We start from the raw sequence: 22,501 nt of genomic DNA on the forward strand, positions 1-22,501 counted from the left end.
TACATTTGAATCATGTCTAATTAATCTGGAACGAATGCTTATTAGATGCGAACAATCAAATCTAGTACTTAATTGGGAGAAATGCCATTTCATGGTTAAAGAAGGCATCGTTCTTGGTCATAAAATTTCAAAAGAAGGAATTGAAGTGGATAGAGCTAAAGTAGATGTAATTGCTAAACTTCCACATCCCACCAATGTTAGAGGAGTTAGGAGTTTTCTAGGGCATGCCGGTTTTTACCGACGTTTCATAAAAGATTTTTCTAAAATTGCCACTCCGATGAATAAACTCCTAGAAAAAGATGCTCCATTCATCTTTTCAGATGAGTGTATCAAGTCTTTTAATATTCTTAAAGAGAAACTCACTAATGCGCCGATCATGATAACACCAAATTGGAATCTACCATTTGAACTAATGTGCGATGCAAGTGATTTTGCAATGGGAGCCGTTTTAGGACAAAGGATTGAAAAACGATTTCAACCTATATATTATGCTAGTAAGACGTTACAAGGAGCACAAACGAACTATAGAACTACTGAAAAAGAACTCCTTGCTATTGTCTTTACTTTTGACAAATTTCGATCATATCTCGTTCTAGCAAAAACGGTGGTCTATACCGACCATTCTGCTCTTAGATACCTATTTTCGAAACAAGATGCTAAACCAAGATTAATCCGTTGGATATTACTCTTACAAGAGTTTGATATTGAAATCCGAGATAAAAGAGGAGCAGAAAATCTCGCCGCTGATCATCTTTCTCGTCTTGAAAATCCCGAATTAGAAGTTCTAAATGAATCGGCCATACAAGACAACTTTCCTGATGAATATCTATTGAAGATAGATTATAATGAAATCCCATGGTTTGCAGACTATGCAAACTACTTAGTTTGTGGATTCCTTGAAAAAGGATTATCGTACCAAAGACGAAAGAAATTCTTCAGTGATATAAAACACTATTTTTGGGAAGATCCACATCTGTTTAAAAGTTGTCCAGATGGAATAATACGCCGATGCGTATTTGGAGATGAAGCTAGTAAAATATTAAACCATTGTCACACATGACCAACAGGAGGGCATTATGGGCCTCAACTAACAGCAAGAAAAGTTTATGATGCTGGATTCTATTGGCCTACAATTTACAAAGACGCACACCTTCTTTGCAAATCCTGTGATGCTTGTCAAAGGGCCGGAAAAATAAGTCAACGTGATGAAATGCCATAAAATGTCATCCAAGTATGTGAAGTATTTGACATTTGGGGTATTGACTTCATGGGTCCATTTCCAAAATCTCATAATAATCTATATATACTTGTAGCCATTGATTATGTATCTAAATGGGCGGAAGCACAAGCTCTCCCAACTAACGATGCAGGAGTTGTAGTCAACTTTTTAAAACGTCTTTTTGCAAGGTTTGGAACACCGAAAGCTTTAATAAGTGATCGGGGTACTCATTTCTGTAATAATCAACTTGAGAAAGTTCTTAAAAGATATGGAGTAACTCATAAAATCTCCACCGCATATCATCCACAAACAAGTGGACAAGTTGAAAATACCAACCGAGCTTTAAAACGTATTCTAGAGAAAACCGTAGGAACAAATCCGAAGGAATGGTCCATTAAATTGGAGGATGCACTCTGGGCTTTTAGAACAGCCTACAAAACTCCAATTGGAACCACACCTTTTAGACTTGTTTATGGAAAAGCATGTCATCTTCCAGTAGAAATTGAACACAAAGCATTTTGGGCTTTGAAGACATGTAATCTTGATTTACATGAAGCTGGACGTCTACGATTAAGTCAACTAAACGAATTAGAAGAATTAAGACATGAAGCATACGAAAATTCGTTAATCTATAAAGAAAGAACGAAGAAATGGCATGATAAAAGAATCAGAAGTTCAAAAGAATTTAAAGAAGGAGACAGAGTTCTTCTTTTCAATTCACGATTCAAGCTATTTCCTGGAAAATTGAAATCAAGATGGTCTGGACCATTCATAGTCAAAAGAGTTTTCCCATACGGAACAGTAGAATTGATAAATTCAAATGGAATTGAATTTAAAGTTAATGGTCACAGAGTTAAACATTACATACATGGTCCGATGGAAGTCGACAACGAAGTTAATCACAATTTCGACACCACAGCTAACTAAGTGTGGGGAGAATCAAGTCTTTAAAGGATAATATGTATTTATGTTAGAGTTAGATTGTCTATTTTCGTGTAGTTCTCGAAAATGGAACCCGAATGGTCTTTCCCTAGCAGACCCTAAAGAACTAGTCTTCTCCCCCCATTCTGAATTTTTATTTTTTTTAGGTTTTTACGAAATGAAAACTGCCTGTGAACTAAACCATGGTCTAATGCTACACGCTTTGATCACTAAATGTAATAATGACATACTACCAAGTGAAATAGTATCAGTAATCAGAGAAAGAATGGACGGAGTTAGAAAAGAACCCAGATGCGAAGATAATAAGTTACAATTTGGTAAAGGAAAATCAAAATCCGCAGCGAAAAGAAGAGCACGACACCTAGAAAGATGTCACAAATGCGGAAAATGGTCACATGGAAGTAAATGTTCAAATAATCAAACCTATTCAAATACCGAATTTGTTACTTTATGCAGAGACGGACCGTTCATATGTTTAGAAGAAAAGACACTGAATGCTCGAGGTTACGCCTATGTAGCCATGGAAAACCAATTAAACCGACTATCTTATGAATGGGATAGATCATATAACTAAGAAATCTATTTCACAGGTATGTTTGTACAGTTTTTATTTTATTTATTTTTATTTTTAACCTTTTGATAATAAACGCTAATTTGTTCACTAAAAAGTATTAAATTGGTATTGAATAAAATTAGGTGTGGCGACCGAAATTATTGATATCATTCAAAAATTTATTACATCACTGCGAAATTTAACGTTTATTCTTAAGGTATAAATATCTTTAATCAATCAACCCAAAATATTTCAAAAATTCGTCATGAGTTAAATTAGGTCTTGGAACCGAAATTACTTTACCGAAAAGAGGGGCGCATATTTTTGATAATATTTGATTGATTAAAGTGGGATAAAAAGCCAAAAAGATTTTTAATTTTATTTTTACCATGTTTTTTATTATTAATATATAAAACTTAATTTAATATTGTAAACTTTGTAAAAATAATATATTTAAAATTGTAAATATTTGAAAAAATTAATATAAGTTTGGTGTGAATTTTTAATGTTATGCATTTTAAATTGTAAGTTTGGTGTGAATTTATAATATGAATTTTTAAATTAAGTTTGGTGTGAATTTTTAATTTTTAAAAAATGAATTTTTAATTTTATGCATTTCAAATTTTAAGTTTGGTGTGAATTTTTAATATTAATTTTGAATTTTATATTTAAATTGTGTGAATTTAAAAATAAAAATTTACTTTATCTCATTAAGTTAAAAATATGATTTTTAAAATTCGTCGTAAGTTGAAGACTAGGTCTTTGAACCGAAATTGCTTTACCCGAGATAGGGACGAGAACTTTTATTATCATTATTTTTAATTTTATTGAATTAAAGTATGCCAAAAACATTAAAAAAACCCAAAAATCTTAGCTTTTAAAACAATCGCTACAAAAAGACAAATTTTAAAATTTTGTCGAAGGACAGACTAGGACATCGATCCGTAACGACCTCGTCCTAAATAACAAGGGAAACAAAATTTTAAAAATTAATTACTTAATTGTTTTAATTAGTATAAGATATATATAAAAAAAAAAGCAAACTCCGCGACTCGCGGAGTTTGAAAGGTCCAAACACCGCGACTCGCGGGAGGACCAAAATACAGAAAAAAATATATCTGATCGAACAGCTCAGTCCCAACCCAAAACAAAGAAAAACACTGCGAAATAACAGCGAAAAAACACGAAAAATACACCCCAAAATCACAATTTTTAACCGTTAATCACCAAATTTTTTACTAAAATCATGTTGAGAAGGATGCTATCAAGGAATTACTCAAGAAAAACGGTAAATTTCTACACCTAAACACCATTTAATCCGAAAATTAGTGTTCTTGAGCAATTTTTTTCCCAATTTGATTTTGATGCTTTTTAGTGTAATTAGGCTTAAATTGTTTATGTATTATGCTTGTATAACCTAGATTGATGCTATTTAACATGATTAGAAGCCTTAAACTTCAAATTTTGAGTAATCTAGGGTTTGTGTTCTTGAGCAAATTTGGGGCTTTTTGATATAAACAGGTTATGGCCGATTTTTGTCATGAATTGTTGCTAAATTAAGTAGTGTAACATGTTTAGGTAGTTAAATGATCCAAACTTTGAGCCTAAACATGATTTTGAGAATTAAAGTGGACTTTTTCAAGTCTAAAAATTCATGAACTTGATTTTTGAGAGATAATGTCATTTGAAACTTGTTTAATTGTTAGTAATGATTATTTTGACATGTTATTTGAGTTAAATGCTTATGAACTTGGCGAACATTTTCGTATATGCTTATTTGAAAAAGTGTAGATTTGATAAAAATGTGAAAATGAGCTTAAGTTTGATATAAATTGATCATGTCATTGTAATTATTTTGATTGATGATTTTGCTGACACTAATGCATATTTGGATGCACAAAAATTGTGTTTGATGTGTTTTGCAGACTGAAAGGGGTGAATCTTCATCCCAAGCTCGCAATGCTCCTGCTGAGAATGCGGAACAACAGGAGGTGGATAACTACTACAAGCAAGATATACCTCATCCAGTCATGACATTTTCTGATATGCACTTGGAAGAGTTGCACCCGAACCTGAGATTTGACAGACTTTGGATAGATTATCCAAAATACCAAAGGGGTTTGCATACTCTTCATTCTAAGGTTGTTGAGGTACCTAGGGTCATAGAATGGGGACCCTTAGAAGCTGTAGAATTGGCCGTACCAATTAGAGAATTACTTGTACAGAGGTATGGTAATTCTACTTTTAATGACTGGGTACGTTTATTCACCATGCGTAGATCTGTATATAAAGTATGGTGTGAAGAATTGTTGTGTAGTATAGAGTTGAATGATCGGGTAGCTAGTTTAACCAATCGATCTTTTATTAGATTTTTGTTAGGAGGTTCGATGCGCCACATGTCTTTACTAGACATGGCTCAGGCTTTACGTATATATATGCCTGAGGAGTTAGCATCTGCCGATTATAGAGGATTGATACTAAATGGTAGAAAGATAGATGAAAATTTTGATACACACGGTGTATGGAGTCAAATGACAAGCCATCACCGTTTCAGAGGGGGAAATTACTCTTATTTGGATATAGATAGAGCTGAATTAAGAGTAATTCATAGGTTTTTAGCTAATTCGATTACACAAAGGGGGTAAGAACAAGGAAAAAGTAAATGAACAGGATTTGTTTTACCATATGTGTATTCGAGACCCACAAAGCGCTGTAAGTATACCGTATTGTGTGGGTTATTATTTATCAGCTATGGTTCGGGGGATGAGACCGCATAGCATAATAGGAGGTGGTATTTTTATTACTTTGATTGCTGAATATCTCAGTGTGGATATAAGTCGGGGGGGATTATTAGTCGAAGAACCAGAACCCCGCGATACTATAGGTTTAAATGTATACCATGGTGCGAAAGTTTTGAAGAGGCGAAATAACGCCGCAGTACCATACCATGGTAGATATCCACAGGTTGAGAGAAACCAACAGCAAGGTAATGTAGGAGGGGGAAATGAGATGCAAGAAATGCAAAGGTTTATAGCTTCACAGGAGTACGAAAATGCAAGACAGAGAGCATTTGAAGATTGGCAAGTTCATCAGAACCAAATCACAGCTCATTGCTAACATATAGGTAGAAACTATATTCCTACACCAAAACCCATATTCCCTCCCTGGTCTATAGAGATGCAACCACCATATCCTACGTATAACCCTGCCGAAGCATTCTATAGCACCTATGGTTATGCTTGGAACCCCTATTGGTACCAGTATCATCCCTAGTCTACTTAGTTTTATTTATTTTGTAATTTGTAATATTGATACGTTTAATACTTATGTTAATATTGTAATATTTTTTATAATTTTCTAACTTCTTAGATTTTAATAATTTTTGAATGTGGGGTAATATACCAAACTTCAAAAATATGTATATATGTTTGCAGTTTATCTTATGTACACAACAGGGTAAAACAACGCATTTTCAAAGACTGGCATTAAGTTCAGCAAAAGCAACTAATTTTGACGACAAGATGCAAAATATATGTGAAATAACAACAAGACGGAATGAACAAATGATGTGCACCATTTATCATTCAGCAAACAAATGCCAATATGTTTGGAAACTTTGGTAAAATTTAATCAATTTCACACAAATCACCCTCAATAATTTAAATTGTTACTGATTTCTTGCAAATGAGGGCATTGCAAGATCTTAAGTGTGGGAAGGGGTTAAATTCTTTCGGATTTTAAAATTTTTATCTTAAAACTTGGTTACCATTAAAAATACTAGTAAAGCAGTAGTTGTATTAGAATCTAGTGCTCTCTGATAATAAAGAACAGCCCTAGTCTTATATACTGACTACCCAATTCTAGTAAAATTTTTACAAATTTTCAATTAAATGAACTCAAAATCATGTTTATACATATTTATGAACGATAAAACTAGGTTTTAACACCGAAATTATTGTAACCTCGGAAAGGACATAAATTGAGAAACAAACCAAAATGTTAAAATTCATTTAAAATGGAATAGAGGACGATAAAAAGGAAAATAAAAGCCAAGTGTGGGAACATTTATCAAGTTATTCAAAACATATATCACATATTTTTGTACAAATAACTGAAAATACTTTTGCTTTGGACTAAACTAAAAAGTTTTACCTGATTTACTGTAAGAAAGATGGATCTACACGATGAATCAATTCCATCATTAAAAGGAAGTAAAGTCTTCCGAAAAGGAAACGCGCTTCTTGATTTAGGTCAAGAAGTTGTCGTTCAGACCAGCTGTAGGTTGACGAAAAATCTAGAAAAGTCATCACTAAAATCAGCAGGAAATCCACGGACCTCAGCATTAAACAGGGTCGCCAAGTGGTCAGATTTATCCTAACCATGAGAAGGATTTATCTCGTACAATGGGGGGGCACCATGCAAATTAGCTGGATAAGACTACTGAATCAGATCCCCAGAAAGGATAATCTCCTTAAAAGATCAAAAATCAGCTTTTAAGCCTGATATTACTCAATCCTAGAGATTGACCTTAAAGATTGAGAATTCAAACTCATGGAATTCAATGATATCTAAACTCGAGCTTGAACGAGAAAATATTTTGATCAAAATTACAAACCGATTTGTTTTCTGAAAACCCTATTTTCAATGCGTTCATTACCATTGAACGTAAAATCCTAGGAATTCACCTGGAATTCATTCGGTCACCTGAACCAAATCGGGTGTCAACCGTAAGAACGGTGGTTGCATAGCATGGTCAAAAACAGGACCTTGTGCCAGACCGAAAAATTATAAGGATGAGCTTTACTATTGCTCCTACCAAGGATAGTAATTGCGTCCGACACGTTATAGACCATAATTAAAAGCATGTCAGGGGACATTGCCTTAACAGTTGCTTGTTCCACGCTTTCCTTTACAACCGGACGGTAGTTTACCGAAAGGTAATATACGGGACAAGTAAACTGGACGTGTTGCTTTCCAAATACAAGGTTAGCAAGTGGGTGACACAAAACCATAAGTTTTGAGCTAAAATTTTCAAATCTGAAACCCACCAAACCCACAAAAATATTTTGCAAACACCGGTAAAGGGTTATTCCGGAAAACTTATCTAGGGTAAAAACTAGATTTAATTTTCAAAAGATCAAATGTTTTCATAAAGATCCAATTTCCTTAATGGATCTAAATTTTTATAGTCATGTGGGACTGTAAACCATATCGTTACTACCATTGTTTATACCGCCGTATAGAAATCACTGATGTACAAAGTGTGAAGAATAAAGAAGTGATTCTAGTATTTCAAGACGATATTTGAAATGTCCCGTTTTTATTGATTAAAAACGTTCCATATTAATTGATTTCGTTGCGAGGTTTTGACCTCTATATGAGACGTTTTTCAAAGACTGCATTCATTTTTAAAACAAACCATAACCTTTATTTCATCAATAAAGGTTTAAAAAGCTTTACGTAGATTATCAAATAATGATAATCTAAAATATCATGTTTACACACGACCATTACATAATGTTGGTGAGTTATAGGTTTAACCTATATATGCGACAGCGGAAGCTCTTAATAATCACCTGAGAATAAGCATGCTTAAAACGTCAACAAAAATGTTGGTGAGTTATAGGTTTAACCTATATATATCAAATCATAATAATAGACCACAAGATTTCATATTTCAATACACATCCCATACATAGAGATAAAAATCATTCATATGGTGAACACCTGGTAACCGACATTAACAAGATGCATATATAAGAATATCCCCATCATTCCGGGACACCCTTCGGATATGATATAAATTTCGAAGTACTAAAGCATCCGGTACTTTGGATGGGGCTTGTTGGGCCCGATAGATCTATCTTTAGGATTCGCGTCAATTAGGGTGTCTGTTCCCTAATTCTTAGATTACCAGACTTAATAAAAAGGGGCATATTCGATTTCGATAATTCAACCATAGAATGTAGTTTCACGTACTTGTGTCTATTTTGTAAATCATTTATAAAACCTGCATGTATTCTCATCCCAAAAATATTAGATTTTAAAAGTGGGACTATAACTCACTTTCACAGATTTTTACTTCGTCGGGAAGTAAGACTTAGCCACTGGTTGATTCACGAACCTATAACAATATATACATATATATCAAAGTATGTTCAAAATATATTTACAACACTTTTAATATATTTTTATGTTTTAAGTTTATTAAGTCAACTGTCCTCGTTAATAACCTACAACTAGTTGTCCACAGTTAGATGTACAGAAATAAATCGATAAATATTATCTTGAATCAATCCACGACCCAGTGTATACGTATCTCAGTATTGATCACAACTCAAACTATATATATTTTGGAATCAACCTCAACCCTGTATAGCTAACTCCAACATTCACATATAGAGTGTCTATGGTTGTTCCGAAATATATATAGATGTGTCGACATGATAGGTCGAAACATTGTATACGTGTCTATGGTATCTCAAGATTACATAATATACAATACAAGTTGATTAAGTTATGGTTGGAATAGATTTGTTACCAATTTTCACGTAGCTAAAATGAGAAAAATTATCCAATCTTGTTTTACCCATAACTTCTTCATTTTAAATCCGTTTTGAGTGAATCAAATTGCTATGGTTTCATATTGAACTCTATTTTATGAATCTAAACACAAAAAGTATAGGTTTATAGTCGGAAAAATAAGTTACAAGTCGTTTTTGTAAAGGTAGTCATTTCAGTCGAAAGAACGACGTCTAGATGACCATTTTAGAAAACATACTTCCACTTTGAGTTTAACCATAATTTTTGCATATAGTTTCAGGTTTATAATAAAAATCATCTTCTCAGAATAACAACTTTTAAATCAAAGTTTATCATAGTTTTTAATTAACTAACCCAAAACAGCCCGCGGTGTTACTACGACGGCGTAAATCCGGTTTTACGGTGTTTTTCGTGTTTTCAGGTTTTAAATCATTAAGTTAGCATATCATATAGATATAGAACATGTGTTTAGTTGATTTTAAAAGTCAAGTTAGAAGGATTAACTTTTGTTTTTTCGAACAAGTTTAGAATTAACTAAACTATGTTCTAGTGATTACAAGTTTAAACCTTCGAGTAACATAGCTTTATATGTATGAATCGAATGATGTTATGAACATCATTACTACCTTAAGTTCCTTGGATAAACCTACTGGAAAAGAGAAAAATGGATCTAGCTTCAACGGATCCTTGGATGGCTCGAAGTTCTTGAAGCAGAATCATGACACGAAAACAAGTTCAAGTAAGATCATCACTTGAAATAAGATTGTTATAGTTATAGAAATTGAACCAAAGTTTGAATATGATTATTACCTTGTATTAGAATGATAACCTACTATAAGAAACAAAGATTTCTTGAGGTTGGATGATCACCTTACAAGATTGGAAGTGAGCTAGCAAACTTGAAAGTATTCTTGATTTTATGTAACTAGAACTTGTAAAATATATGAAGAACACTTAGAACTTGAAGATAGAACTTGAGAGAGATCAATTAGATGAAGAAAATTGAAGAATGAAAGTGTTTGTAGGTGTTTTTGGTCGTTGGTGTATGGATTAGATATAAAGGATATGTAATTTTGTTTTCATGTAAATAAGTCATGAATGATTACTCATATTTTTGTAATTTTATGAGATATTTCATGCTAGTTGCCAAATGATGGTTCCCACATGTGTTAGGTGACTCACATGGGCTGCTAAGAGCTGATCATTGGAGTGTATATACCAATAGTACATACATCTAAAAGCTGTGTATTGTACGAGTACGAATACGGGTGCATACGAGTAGAATTGTTGATGAAACTGAACGAGGATGTAATTGTAAGCATTTTTGTTAAGTAGAAGTATTTTGATAAGTGTCTTGAAGTCTTTCAAAAGTGTATGAATACATATTAAAACACTACATGTATATACATTTTAACTGAGTCGTTAAGTCATCGTTAGTCGTTACATGTAAATGTTGTTTTGAAACCTTTAGGTTAACGATCTTGTTGAATGTTGTTAACCCATTGTTTATTATAACAAATGAGATGTTAAATTGTTATATTATCATGATATTATGATATATAATATATCTCAGTATGATGTATATACAGTTAAATGTCGTTACAACGATAATCGTTACATATATGTCTCGTTTCGAAATCATTAAGTTAGTAGTCTTATTTTTACATATGTATTTCATTGTTAATACACTTAATAATATATTTACTTATCATTTAACATAATTAACCAAGTGTATCAATATCTTAATATGATTCATATGTACCTAGTAGGACGTTGTTATAACGATAATCGTTATATATATCGTTTTCGAGTTTCTTAAATTAATAGTCTCATTTTTATGTATATAACTCATTGTTAAAATACCTAATGAGATACATACTTATAATAAAAACATGTTAACTATATATATAACTATATATATGTCATCGTATAGTTTTTACAAGTTTTAACGTTCGTGAATCACCGGTCAACTTGGGTGGTCAATTGTCTATATGAAACATATTTCAATTAATCAAGTCTTAACAAGTTTAATTGCTTAACATGTTGGAAACATTTAATCATGTAAATATCAATCTCAATTAATATATATAAACATGGAAAAGTTCGGGTCACTACAGTACCTACCCGTTAAATAAATTTCGTCCTGAAATTTTAAGCTGTTGAAGGTGTTGACGAATCTTCTGGAAATAGATGCGGGTATTTCTTCTTCATCTGATCTTCACGCTCCCAGGTGAACTCGGGTCCTCTACGAGCATTCCATCGAACCTTAACAATTGGTATCTTGTTTTGCTTAAGTCTTTTAACCTCACGATCTATTATTTTGACGGGTTCTTCGATGAATTGGAGTTTTTCGTTGATTTGGATTTCATCTAACGGAATAGTGAGATCTTCTTTAGCAAAACATTTCTTCAAATTCGAGAAGTGGAAAGTGTTATGTACAGCCGCGAGTTGTTGAGGTAACTCAAGTCGGTAAGCTACTGGTCCGACACGATCAATAATCTTGAATGGTCCAATATACCTTGGATTTAATTTCCCTCGTTTACCAAATCGAACAACGCCTTTCCAAGGTGCAACTTTAAGCATGACCATCTCTCCAATTTCAAATTCTATATCTTTTCTTTTAATGTCAGCGTAGCTCTTTTGTCGACTTTGGGCGGTTTTCAACCGTTGTTGAATTTGGATGATCTTCTCGGTAGTTTCTTGTATAATCTTCGGACCCGTAATCTGTCTATCCCCTACTTCACTCCAACAAATTGGAGACCTGCACTTTCTACCATAAAGTGCTTCAAACGGCGCCATCTCAATGCTTGAATGGTAGCTGTTGTTGTAGGAAAATTCTGCTAACGGTAGATGTCGATCCCAACTGTTTCTAAAATCAATAACACATGCTCGTAGCATGTCTTCAAGCGTTTGTATCGTCCTTTCGCTCTGCCCATCAGTTTGTGGATGATAGGCAGTACTCATGTCTAGACGAGTTCCTAATGCTTGCTGTAATGTCTGCCAGAATCTTGAAATAAATCTGCCATCCCTATCAGAGATAATAGAGATTGGTATTCCATGTCTGGAGATGACTTCCTTCAAATACAGGCGTGCTAACTTCTCCATCTTGTCATCTTCTCTTATTGGCAGGAAGTGTGCTGATTTGGTGAGACGATCAACTATTACCCAAATAGTATCAAAACCACTTGCAGTCCTTGGCAATTTAGTGATGAAATCCATGGTAATGTTTTCCCATTTCCATTCCGGAATTTCGGGTTGTTGAAGTAGACCTGATGGTTTCTGATGCTCAGCTTTTACCTTAGAACACGTCAAACATTCTCCTACGTATTTAGCAACATCGGCTTTCATACCCGGCCACCAAAAATGTTTCTTGAGATCCTTGTACATCTTCCCCGTTCCAGGATGTATTGAGTATCTGGTTTTATGAGCTTCTCTAAGTACCATTTCTCTCATATCTCCAAATTTTGGTACCCAAATCCTTTCAGCCCTATACCGGGTTCCGTCTTCCCGAATATTAAGATGCTTCTCCGATCTTTTGGGTATTTCATCCTTTAAATTTCCCTATTTTAAAACTCCTTGTTGCGCCTCCTTTATTTGAGTAGTAAGGTTATTATGAATCATTATATTCATAGATTTTACTCGAATGGGTTCTCTGTCCTTCCTGCTCAAGGCATCGGCTACCACATTTGCCTTCCCCGGGTGGTAACGAATTTCAAAGTCGTAATCATTCAACAATTCAATCCACCTACGCTGCCTCATATTCAGTTGTTTCTGATTAAATATGTGTTGAAGACTTTTGTGGTCGGTATATATAATACTTTTGACCCCATATAAGTGGTGCCTCCAAGTCTTTAATGCAAAAACAACCGCTCCTAATTCCAAATCATGCGTCGTATAATTTTGTTCGTGAATCTTCAATTGTCTAGACGCATAAGCAATCACCTTCGTTCGTTGCATTAATACACAACCGAGACCTTGCTTTGATGCGTCACAATAAACCACAAAATCATCATTCCCTTCAGGCAATGACAATATAGGTGCCGTAGTTAGCTTTTTATTCAATAACTGAAACGCTTTCTCTTGTTCATCATTCCATTCAAATTTCTTCCCTTTATGCGTTAATGCAGTCAAGGGTTTTGCTATTCTGGAAAAATCTTGGATGAACCTTCTGTAGTAACCAGCTAGTCCTAAAAACTGGCGTATGTGTTTCGGAGTTTTCGGGGTTTCCCACTTTTCAACAGTTTCTATCTTTGCCGGATCCACCTTTATACCTTCTTTGTTCACTATGTGACCGAGGAATTGAACTTCTTCTAACCAAAATGCACACTTTGAAAACTTAGCGCACAGTTTTTCCTTCCTCAATACTTCTAACACCTTTCTCAAATGTTCACCGTGTTCTTGGTCATTCTTTGAGTAAATAAGTATGTCATCAATGAAAACAATGACAAACTTGTCAAGGTATGGTCCACACACTCGGTTCATAAGGTCCATGAACACAACTGGTGCATTAGTTAAACCAAACGGCATGACCATAAACTCGTAATGACCGTAACGTGTTCTGAAAGCAGTCTTTGGAATATCATCTTCTTTCACCCGCATTTGATGATACCCGGAACGTAAGTCAATCTTTGAATAAACAGACGAGCCTTGTAGTTGATCAAATAAGTCGTCGATTCTCGGTAGTGGGTAGCGGTTCTTGATGGTAAGTTTGTTCAACTCTCGGTAGTCGATACACAACCTGAATGTACCATCTTTCTTCTTGACAAACAAAACAGGAGCTCCCCACGGTGATGTGCTTGGTCGAATGAAACCACGCTCTAAAAGTTCTTGTAATTGGCTTTGCAATTCTTTCATCTCGCTGGGTGCGAGTCTGTAAGGAGCACGAGCTATTGGTGCAGCTCCTGGTACAAGATCTATTTGAAATTCAACGGATCGATGTGGGGGTAATCCCGGTAATTCTTTCGGAAATACATCGGGAAATTCCTTTGCAATGGGAACATCATTGATGCTCTTTTCTTCAGTTTGTACTTTCTCGATGTGTGCTAGAACAGCATAGCAACCTTTTCTTATTAGTTTTTGTGCCTTCAAATTACTAATAAGATGTAGCTTCGTGTTGCCCTTTTCTCCGTACACCATTAAGGGTTTTCCTTTTTCTCGTATAATGCGAATTGCATTTTTGTAACAAACGATCTCTGCTTTCACTTCTTTCAACCAGTCCATACCGATTATCACATCAAAACTCCCTAACTCTACTGGTATCAAATCAATCTTAAATGTTTCGCTAACCAGTTTAATTTCTCAATTCCGACATATATTATCTGCTGAAATTAATTTACCATTTGCTAATTCGAGTAAAAATTTACTATCCAAAGGCGTCAATGGACAACTTAATTTAGCACAAAAATCTCTACTCATATAGCTTCTATCCGCACCCGAATCAAATAAAACGTAAGCAGATTTATTGTCAATAAGAAACGTACCCGTAACAAGCTCCGGGTCTTCCTGTGCCTCTGCCGCATTAATATTGAAAACTCTTCCGCGGCCTTGTCCATTCGTGTTCTCCTGGTTCGGGCAATTTCTAATAATGTGGCCCGGTTTTCCACATTTATAACAAACTACATTGGCATAACTTGCTCCGACACTACTTGCTCCGCCATTACTCGTTCCGACACCATTTGTTCCTTTCGTTCTATTAACCCCTGGTCCGTAGACCTCACACTTCGCCGCGCTATGACCGTTTCTTTTACACTTGTTGCAAAATTTGGTGCAGAACCCCGAGTGATACTTTTCACACCTTTGGCATAGCTGCTTCTGATTGTTGTTGTTGTTGCGATTATTATTGTTGTTGGGATGATTGTTGTAGTTGCTGTTGTTGTTGTTGTTGTTGTTGTTGTTGTTGTTGTTGGGCCGTTTGTTGTAGTTGCGATTGATGTTGCGATTGTTGGGATAATTGTTGCGATTATTGTTGTAATTGCTGTTGTTGTTGTATTGGTGATTCTTATCACCGTTTTCCTCCCACTTTCTTTTGACTTGCTTCACATTGGCCTCTTCAGCCGTCTGTTCTTTAATTCTTTCCTCAATCTGGTTCACTAGTTTGTGAGCCATTCTACATGCATGTTGTATGGAGGTGGGCTCGTGTGAACTTATATCTTCTTGGATTCTTTCCGGTAATCCTTTCACAAACGCGTCGATCTTCTCTTCCTCATCTTCGAATGCTCCCGGACACAATAGGCACAATTCTGTGAATCGTCTTTCGTACGTGGTAATATCAAATCCTTGGGTTCGTAACCCTCTAAGTTCTGTCTTGAGCTTATTGACCTCGGTTCTGGGACGGTACTTCTCGTTCATCAAGTGCTTGAATGCTGACCACGGTAGTGCGTACGCATCGTCTTGTCCCACTTGCTCTAGATAGGTATTCCACCATGTTAACGCAGAACCTGTGAAGGTATGCGTAGCGTACTTCACTTTGTCCTCTTCAGTACACTTACTTATGGCAAACACCGATTCGACCTTCTCGGTCCACGGTTTCAATCCGATCGGTCCTTCGGTTCCATCAAATTCCAAAGGTTTGCAGGCAGTGAATTCTTTGTAGGTGCATCCTACACGATTTCCTGTACTGCTAGATCCAAGGTTATTGTTGGTATGTAGCGCAGCCTGTACTGCGGCTATGTTTGAAGCTAGAAAAGTACGGAATTCCTCTTCATTCATATTCACGGTGTGTCGAGTAGTCGGTGCCATTTCCTTCAAAATAGTCAAATGGAACAAGTTAATCATACAGAATATTAAGAGTAGTTAATAGTATTTCGTAGCATAATATGAACTCATTTATAAAAGCTTTTTCTTCATATTAGCGTTTTATAAGTTTAAATTCGGGTAGTACCTACCCGTTAAGTTCATACTTAGTAGCTAATATACAATTCAACTACTACAATTCTATATGAAAAACTGATTATAATAATATTTCGCGTTCAAACTTTTATACAATATTTTACAAACTTACAATACCGCTTATTTTACATAAAGCATGAAATATAGCACACAATAACTTTGATACAAGATAGTTGTGAAGATAATTCTAGCTAGTACACAAGTCGTTCAGCAAAGGCAATAAAGACACGTAATTCATATGTCCAGAAACAAGTCATGCATTCTGGTTTTACTAGGACTACTTCCCATCCTTGGTCTTGTGGAACATAACCGTTATGGCCGTTGATAAGACAGCATGTTGTAACGTCGTCAAAGGGATGAGGGTTACGTAATGTCCAACAGTCCCGTAACAATCTAAAAACCTCATTTCTTACCCCAATTACCGACTCCGTCACTTGTGGAAACGTTTTGTTTAATAGTTGTAGCCCGATGTTCTTGTTCTCACTTTGGTGAGAAGCGAACATTACTAATCCATAAGCATAACATGCTTCTTTATGTTGCATGTTAGCCGCTTTTTCTAAATCACGAAGTCCAATATTCGGATATATTGAGTCAAAATAATTTCTTAACCCGTTGCGTAAAATAGCATTTGGGTTCCCCGCAATATATGCGTCAAAGTAAACACATCGTAACTTATGGGTTTCCAAATGTGATATCCCCCATCTTTCAAACGAAAGTCTCTTATAAACCAAGACATTCTTGGAACGTTCTTCGAATGTCTTACAAACTGATCTCGCCTTAAATAGTTGTGCCGAGGAATTCTGACCGACTCTAGACAAGATTTCATCAATCATGTCTCCGGGTAGGTCTCTTAAAATATTGGGTTGTCTATCCATTTTGTGTTTTTATACTGTAAAATAGACAAGAGTTAGATTCATAAAAAAAAATACTTATTAATACAAGCAATTTTTACATATATCATAAAGCATAAGCACACTATATTACTTATATTACACCACACGAATACAACTATCTTATTCCGACTCGCTTGTTTCTTCTTCTTCGGTTTTGGTTCGTTTTGCTAAGTTTCTAGGGATATATGATGTTCCCCTAATACGAGCCGTCGTTATCCACATTGGTTTAGAAAAACCTGGTGGTTTAGAGGTTCCCGGGTCATTGTTACAACTTAAGGACTTCGGGGGTTGACGATACATATAAAGTTCATCGGGGTTGGAATTAGATTTCTCTATTTTTATGCCCTTTCCCTTATTATTTTCTTTTGCCTTTTTAAATTCAGTTGGGGTAATTTCTATAACATCATCGGAATTCTCGTCGGAATCCGATTCATCGGAGAATTGGTAATCCTCCCAATATTTTGCTTCCTTGGCGGAAACACCATTGACCATAATTAACCTTGGTCGGTTGGTTGAGGATTTTCTTTTACTTAACCGTTTTATTATTTCCCCCACCGGTTCTATTTCTTCATCCGGTTCCGATTCTTCTTCCGGTTCCGATTCTTCTTCCGGTTCCGACTCTTCTTCCGGTTCCTCTTCGGGAACTTGTGAATCAGTCCACGAATCATTCCAATTTACATTTGACTCTTCATTATTATTAGGTGAGTCAATGGAACTTGTTCTAGAGGTAGACATCTATCACATAATGTCAAACACGTTAAGAGATTAATATATCACATAATATTCATATGTTAAAAATATATAGTTTCCAACAAAAATGTTAAGCAATCATTTTTTAAAGAAAACACGGTCGAAGTCCAGACTCACTAATGCATCCTAACAAACTCGATAAGACACACTAATGCAAATTTTCTGGTTCTCTAAGACCAACGCTTGGATACCAACTGAAATGTCTCGTTCTTATTGATTAAAAACGTTCCATATTAATTTATTTCGTTGCGAGGTTTTGACCTCTATATGAGACGTTTTTCAAAGACTGCATTCATTTTTAAAACAAACCATAACCTTTATTTCATCAATAAAGGTTTAAAAAGCTTTACGTAGATTATCAAATAATGATAATCTAAAATATCATGTTTACACACGACCATTACATAATGTTGGTGAGTTATAGGTTTAACCTATATATGCGACAGCGGAAGCTCTTAATAATCACCTGAGAATAAACATGCTTAAAACGTCAACAAAAATGTTGGTGAGTTATAGGTTTAACCTATATATATCAAATCATAATAATAGACCACAAGATTTCATATTTCAATACACATCCCATACATAGAGATAAAAATCATTCATATGGTGAACACCTGGTAACCGACATTAACAAGATGCATATATAAGAATATCCCCATCATTCCGGGACACCCTTCGGATATGATATAAATTTCGAAGTACTAAAGCATCCGGTACTTTGGATGGGGCTTGTTGGGCCCGATAGATCTATCTTTAGGATTCGCGTCAATTAGGGTGTCTGTTCCCTAATTCTTAGATTACCAGACTTAATAAAAAGGGGCATATTCGATTTCTATAATTCAACCATAGAATGTAGTTTCACGTACTTGTGTCTATTTTGTAAATCATTTATAAAACCTGCATGTATTCTCATCCCAAAAATATTAGATTTTAAAAGTGGGACTATAACTCACTTTCACAGATTTTTACTTCGTCGGGAAGTAAGACTTAGCCACTGGTTGATTCACGAACCTATAACAATATATACATATATATCAAAGTATGTTCAAAATATATTTACAACACTTTTAATATATTTTTATGTTTTAAGTTTATTAAGTCAACTGTCCTCGTTAATAACCTACAACTAGTTGTCCACAGTTAGATGTACAGAAATAAATCGATAAATATTATCTTGAATCAATCCACGACCCAGTGTATACGTATCTCAGTATTGATCACAACTCAAACTATATATATTTTGGAATCAACCTCAACCCTGTATAGCTAACTCCAACATTCACATATAGAGTGTCTATGGTTGTTCCGAAATATATATAGATGTGTCGACATGATAGGTCGAAACATTGTATACGTGTCTATGGTATCTCAAGATTACATAATATACAATACAAGTTGATTAAGTTATGGTTGGAATAGATTTGTTACCAATTTTCACGTAGCTAAAATGAGAAAAATTATCCAATCTTGTTTTACCCATAACTTCTTCATTTTAAATCCGTTTTGAGTGAATCAAATTGCTATGTTTTCATATTGAACTCTATTTTATGAATCTAAACAGAAAAAGTATAGGTTTATAGTCGGAAAAATAAGTTACAAGTCATTTTTGTAAAGGTAGTCATTTCAGTCGAAAGAACGACGTCTAGATGACCATTTTAGAAAACATACTTCCACTTTGAGTTTAACCATAATTTTTGCATATAGTTTCATGTTCATAATAAAAATCATCTTCTCAGAATAACAACTTTTAAATCAAAGTTTATCATAGTTTTTAATTAACTAACCCAAAACAGCCCGCGGTGTTACTACGACGGCGTAAATCCGATTTTACGGTGTTTTTCGTGTTTCCAGGTTTTAAATCATTAAGTTAGCATATCATATAGATATAGAACATGTGTTTAGTTGATTTTAAAAGTCAAGTTAGAAGGATTAACTTTTGTTTGCGAACAAGTTTAGAATTAACTAAACTATGTTCTAGTGATTACAAGTTTAAACCTTCGAGTAAGATAGCTTTATATGTATGAATCGAATGATGTTATGAACATCATTACTACCTTAAGTTCCTTGGATAAACCTACTAGAAAAGAGAAAAATGGATCTAGCTTCAACGGATCCTTGGATGGCTCGAAGTTCTTGAAGCAGAATCATGACACGAAAACAAGTTCAAGTAAGATCATCACTTGAAATAAGATTGTTATAGTTATAGAAATTGAACCAAAGTTTGAATATGATTATTACCTTGTATTAGAATGATAACCTACTGTAAGAAACAAAGATTTCTTGAGGTTGGATGATCACCTTACAAGATTGGAAGTGAGCTAGCAAACTTGAAAGTATTCTTGATTTTATGTAACTAGAACTTGTAAAATATATGAAGAACACTTAGAACTTGAAGATAGAACTTGAGAGAGATCAATTAGATGAAGAAAATTGAAGAATGAAAGTGTTTGTAGGTGTTTTTGGTCGTTGGTGTATGGATTAGATATAAAGGATATGTAATTTTGTTTTCATGTAAATAAGTCATGAATGATTACTCATATTTTTGTAATTTTATGAGATATTTCATGCTAGTTGCCAAATGATGGTTCCCACATGTGTTAGGTGACTCACATGGGCTGCTAAGAGCTGATCATTGGAGTGTATATACCAATAGTACATACATCTAAAAGCTGTGTATTGTACGAGTACGAATACGGGTGCATACGAGTAGAATTGTTGATGAAACTGAACGAGGATGTAATTGTAAGCATTTTTGTTAAGTAGAAGTATTTTGATAAGTGTCTTGAAGTCTTTCAAAAGTGTATGAATACATATTAAAACACTACATGTATATACATTTTAACTGAGTCGTTAAGTCATCGTTAGTCGTTACATGTAAATGTTGTTTTGAAACCTTTAGGTTAACGATCTTGTTGAATGTTGTTAACCCATTGTTTATTATAACAAATGAGATGTTAAATTGTTATATTATCATGATATTATGATATATAATATATCTCAGTATGATGTATATACAGTTAAATGTCGTTACAACGATAATCGTTACATATATGTCTCGTTTCGAAATCATTAAGTTAGTAGTCTTATTTTTACATATGTATTTCATTGTTAATACACTTAATAATATATTTACTTATCATTTAACATAATTAACCAAGTGTATCAATATCTTAATATGATTCATATGTACCTAGTAGGACGTTGTTATAACGATAATCGTTATATATATCGTTTTCGAGTTTCTTAAATTAATAGTCTCATTTTTATGTATATAACTCATTGTTAAAATACCTAATGAGATACATACTTATAATAAAAACATGTTAACTATATATATAACTATATATATGTCATCGTATAGTTTTTACAAGTTTTAACGTTCGTGAATCACCGGTCAACTTGGGTGGTCAATTGTCTATATGAAACATATTTCAATTAATCAAGTCTTAACAAGTTTAATTGCTTAACATGTTGGAAACATTTAATCATGTAAATATCAATCTCAATTAATATATATAAACATGGAAAAGTTCGGGTCACTACAGTACCTACCCGTTAAATAAATTTCGTCCTGAAATTTTAAGCTGTTGAAGGTGTTGACGAATCTTCTGGAAATAGATGCGGGTATTTCTTCTTCATCTGATCTTCACGCTCCCAGGTGAACTCGGGTCCTCTACGAGCATTCCATCGAACCTTAACAATTGGTATCTTGTTTTGCTTAAGTCTTTTAACCTCACGATCTATTATTTTGACGGGTTCTTCGATGAATTGGAGTTTTTCGTTGATTTGGATTTCATCTAACGGAATAGTGAGATCTTCTTTAGCAAAACATTTCTTCAAATTCGAGAAGTGGAAAGTGTTATGTACAGCCGCGAGTTGTTGAGGTAACTCAAGTCGGTAAGCTACTGGTCCGACACGATCAATAATCTTGAATGGTCCAATATACCTTGGATTTAATTTCCCTCGTTTACCAAATCGAACAACGCCTTTCCAAGGTGCAACTTTAAGCATGACCATCTCTCCAATTTCAAATTCTATATCTTTTCTTTTAATGTCAGCGTAGCTCTTTTGTCGACTTTGGGCGGTTTTCAACCGTTGTTGAATTTGGATGATCTTCTCGGTAGTTTCTTGTATAATCTTCGGACCCGTAATCTGTCTATCCCCTACTTCACTCCAACAAATTGGAGACCTGCACTTTCTACCATAAAGTGCTTCAAACGGCGCCATCTCAATGCTTGAATGGTAGCTGTTGTTGTAGGAAAATTCTGCTAACGGTAGATGTCGATCCCAACTGTTTCTGAAATCAATAACACATGCTCGTAGCATGTCTTCAAGCGTTTGTATCATCCTTTCGCTCTGCCCATCAGTTTGTGGATGATAGGCAGTACTCATGTCTAGACGAGTTCCTAATGCTTGCTGTAATGTCTGCCAGAATCTTGAAATAAATCTGCCATCCCTATCAGAGATAATAGAGATTGGTATTCCATGTCTGGAGATGACTTCCTTCAAATACAGGCGTGCTAACTTCTCCATCTTGTCATCTTCTCTTATTGGCAGGAAGTGTGCTGATTTGGTGAGACGATCAACTATTACCCAAATAGTATCAAAACCACTTGCAGTCCTTGGCAATTTAGTGATGAAATCCATGGTAATGTTTTCCCATTTCCATTCCGGAATTTCGGGTTGTTGAAGTAGACCTGATGGTTTCTG

The sequence above is a fragment of the Rutidosis leptorrhynchoides genome, chromosome 5 (genome assembly GCF_046630445.1).
Source record: "Rutidosis leptorrhynchoides isolate AG116_Rl617_1_P2 chromosome 5, CSIRO_AGI_Rlap_v1, whole genome shotgun sequence".
Classification (NCBI taxonomy): Eukaryota; Viridiplantae; Streptophyta; class Magnoliopsida; order Asterales; family Asteraceae; genus Rutidosis; species Rutidosis leptorrhynchoides.